The 4,089-nt window shown below is 51.6% G+C and overlaps 1 long non-coding RNA gene across 1 annotated transcript; it reads right to left on the reverse strand.

Annotated features, from left to right (window-relative positions):
- LOC141025449 (uncharacterized) lies at window positions 1-3,784 on the reverse strand. The gene is made up of 3 exons (XR_012186912.1): window positions 3,078-3,784; window positions 1,805-1,885; window positions 1-291 (listed from the first exon to the last, which is right to left on the reverse strand). It is a non-coding gene; the product is annotated as an uncharacterized lncRNA (long non-coding RNA).
- Between the last annotated feature and the right edge of the window lie 305 nt (window positions 3,785-4,089).

Here is a 4,089-nt window from a genome sequence, read left to right on the forward strand (position 1 = left end):
GATATCACAACACAACTCTAAACACAAATAAAAGAATACAAGCTTCATATTACAAGCCAGGGGCCTCGAGGGCTCGAATACAAAAGCTCGATACACAAGAGTTAGCAGAACCAACAATATCTAAGTACAGACATAAGTTAAACAAGGATGCCTTAAGAAGGCTAGCACAAAAGCAACACGATCGAAGAGGCAAGGCCTCCTGCCTGGGACCTCCTAGCTACTCCTTGTCGTCGGCGGTCTCCACGTAGTAGCATCCATCGGCGGTGGCATTTGGCTCCTGGGATCCACCATCTGGTTGCATCAACCGAAAAGAAGAAAGAAGGGAGAAAAGGGGTAGCAAAGCAACCGTGAGTACTCATCCAAAGTACTCGCAAGCATCAGATCTATACTAAGTATGCATTGGTATCAAATGGAAGGTTTGTATCTGTGGACTGAACTGCAGAAAGCCAGAATAGAGGGGGAAGGCCTAGCCTATCGAAGACTAGTATCTTCAAGCAGCTCCAAGCATCTTGCAGCATGTAGAAGAGTAAAGAATAGCATTTTAATATTTAACAAACATGTTGTAGAAACAACGCCCAGAGATCCTTCCTCGACTCCCTGCGAGAAAGCAATCTCGGAGCCACATATCTCAAGTATCCATTTGTAGTTATGTTAGATCAGGATACAAGTCTGAACGTTCGTTACCGTGGACACGGCTATTAATAGATAATCTTCCCTGCAGGGGTGCACCACATTTCCCAACACGCTTGATTACTCTGGCCGGACACACTTTTCTGGGTCAATGCCCGGCCTCGGAAGATCAACACGTCGCAGCCCTACCTAGGCTCAACAGAGAGGTCCCCGATGGTCTACATCCTAAGCACTCCGGGGTCTGGGCCCATCGCCCGTTGCACTCCGGATCGTTGCGCGCAGGGCGATCCAGGCCACCTCCACTGGGGCGCCGCCCAGGCCATGCCGTAATGCTGAGCTGGACGTCTGACAAAGCTTCGGCTTGTACTGCGACGTCGAGACCCATAACTATTCTCGCATGGTGGTTAGTGCGTAAAGGCCAGAGGCCAACTCAGAACAAATACCCAAACCATAGTGTATTATTAGCTTGCGGAGACGAGCAGAGACTCATGATCGATGTGACCCCGTCGCCCCGTCTCGTGGACTTACGACAAGGGCCTAGAATGCCCGGCCGTGCCACGTAATTATCTTGCGGGTGCTCTCCGGGCCCGCCCGACTTTCACAAAGTTCTCAACTAAAGTCAAGGTAACCGTGTGTCCAAACATCAAGGGGAAAACCCGAGGAATCACCCTCCGTGGATTCCACTCGATGTAATCGTCAAGGTGAACGTAAGAGGAACCACCCTCGAGGTTCACACTTGAGGGGTTGCACGACAAAGTCGTATCGGGAGTGATAAAGGAGAAATCACCCTCGATGACCACGACCGAATAGCTACACTGTAGAGTCATCACCAGGAGTGCGTTACGAGGTATCACCCTCGGCACTCGATAGTAGCTCTGCAGAGTCGAGCAACAAAGGGGGGTGTGATGTGATGTGAGGTGTCGGGCTCTGATCGTCGATCACGTTGCTCGAGTCGTCGATGATGAAGCAGGGGCAACAAGGACAAGGTGGGGGTCACTGATGGATCACTAACCAACCTATACTAAGCAGTTTAGAATAAGCAGGTAAGGTACAACAGCAGGTACAAAAACAAGCTATGCATCAGAATAGGAGCAATCAATTACAGTAGCAAAATCTAATGCAAGCATGAGAGAATGGAATGAGCGATATCAGGATGATCAAAGGGGGGGCTTGCCTGGAAGCTCCGCTGAAAGGGAAGAAGAGTCGTCGGTGACGTAGTCGATCACAGTGGCAGCATCAGCAGCGGTCTCGGGGTCTACCGGAGAGAAGGGGGAGAAACAATAAATACAAAGCACATAGATGCATGACATAACAATAAGCGGTGCTAGAGGTGTTCTAACGCAGTGCTACAAGATACTAGCGAAGGGGAAAAACATCCGGGAAAGTTTTCCCGAGGTTACGCATTTTCGGACAGACGAACCGGAGGGGAAAAGTTTGATGTTCGCTATGCTAGGGACATGTGGCAGACGAACGGACTGCATATTCGGATTCGTCTCGTCGTTCTGAGCAACTTTCATGTATAAAACTTTTTCATCCGGATTATTTTCTATTAATTTTCAAAGATTTTCACATTATTCTGGAATTATTTTAATTCAAAAATAATGAGTAAATGCTAGGTGCACCCAGATCTGTGTACACATAAGTGTACCAGAGGGTGGCATGTGGGCCCGGGGGTTCGGTTGACTGTTGACCAGGTCAATGCTTGACCAGTCAACAGGGTCAGTGGACCCACATGTAAGTGTAACATGTGTTAAAATTATTTAGTTAAATTTACAGAGTGGGGGGCCACATGTAATAGACTCAAAGTGGGGTGGTTAGTACTACTAAAGAGGGATTAGTCCCTAATTGATTTTGGGCCGGCCGTGAGGCTCTGCACACACACGCACACATAGCACACGCCACACTCGGCCAAGGGCCAAGGCCATGGCCAACTGCAAGCAGCAACGCAGTGGCAAGATGCAGGAGAGCAGAGAGCAACGGCAGCGCATAGCAGCAACAACAATAGCAAGCCGAGCAGCTCCAGCGGCACACAACAGCAGGCGCGACAGTAGCAGAACGCAGCAACAGCAGCTGAGCGGCGGCGGCAGTCACGGGCGCGCGACCAGGCACGGGCTCGCAGGGGCGGGGCGCGCTGGAGGACGCGGCCGACACAGTCGGGGCCCCAGCAGCCGCAGGCGCGAGCGGGGCGACCGGGGGCGCACGGCCAAGGAACGGACAAGGCGCGCGGCTGTAGGCGAGCAGCTCGCGGCGCGCGCGGCACAAGGGCGCGGGCGGAACACGGGCGACGAGCGGGACGGCAGCAGGAGGGCGCAGACGGGCGCAGGTGACCAGGGTGACCGAGAGCTCGATCGAAGCTCGAGCGGCGCGGGACGGCGAGGCTACGACAGGAGCTAACCTACGGGGCACGGGAAGAAACAAGGGGACGTCAAGGAGGATCCGAGGCTCACAGCGCAGCTCGGGGAGGGCTCGACGAGGCCGGGGACGGTCGGTGACGAGCGGATCGATGCGGTGGATGACGGCGGCCGAAGTTGAAGAAGAAGCTCGATCCCGACGGCACGGTCGAGTCCGGCTGGATCCAATGGACGAAGGTGAAGAAGCGAACGACGGCGGAGTTTCTCGACACGACCGCAGGGCACCGGGGCGATGATGGTCGCGACAATGGTGGCGGCGTTCGCGGTCACCGCACGAGTTTAGGAGCTCGTTTTTTAGCAGATGAGGGGGGGCACGGTGAGGGAATGAGAGGGGATCGATCGAGAGCAGGCTAGGGTTTTCGGTGGACGCATTTATAGGCGGCCAGGGAGCGTCGATGGTCGCCACGCACGCCATGGCCGTGGATGTGTGCCACCACCCGCTGTCTCTTGTACAGAGGAGGGGGGGTGTCAGGTGGAGGGGGGCTGGGCCGTAGGTCATCTACTTCCTCTTTCTCTTTTCTCTTTTCTTTACATTTCTACCACTGTTTTCTATTTAGTTGCTATAGCAAATGAATTTAGTTGAGCTTGAAATTTGGCACGAAATTCAAGCGCAATACCTTGGAGCGGCACATAAAGTTTTGAGTCATTTGGAATTATTTGTTTATTTTGAAATGGTTACATTTGTTGGAGTTCGACCACTTTATATTTTACTAGATATTAATCGGGGAGCCAAATGATGTTGGATTCAACATGACAAATGATCAGGAGAAATTATACTAAAATTCGAACATTTTAGTTTTACAGTTTGAAGAAATAATAATTCAACTTGTTATTTGAATTTTGAATTGACTCCGATTATCATCAAGTGGCAAATTGGCTTAGTAAAATACGATGACATGGCACAGTAGGGTGAGGTTACTGTCGCTTAATTATCCGGGCATTACAAATCTCCTCCACTACAAGAAATCTCGTCCTGAGATTTTAGGAGGTAGAAGGAAAGAAAAGCGAGGTATCCATCACGAAGACGATCCTCGCGTTCCCAAGTGGC

Source organism: Aegilops tauschii, chromosome 6 (genome assembly GCF_002575655.3).
Source record: "Aegilops tauschii subsp. strangulata cultivar AL8/78 chromosome 6, Aet v6.0, whole genome shotgun sequence".
Lineage (NCBI taxonomy): Eukaryota > Viridiplantae > Streptophyta > Magnoliopsida > Poales > Poaceae > Aegilops > Aegilops tauschii.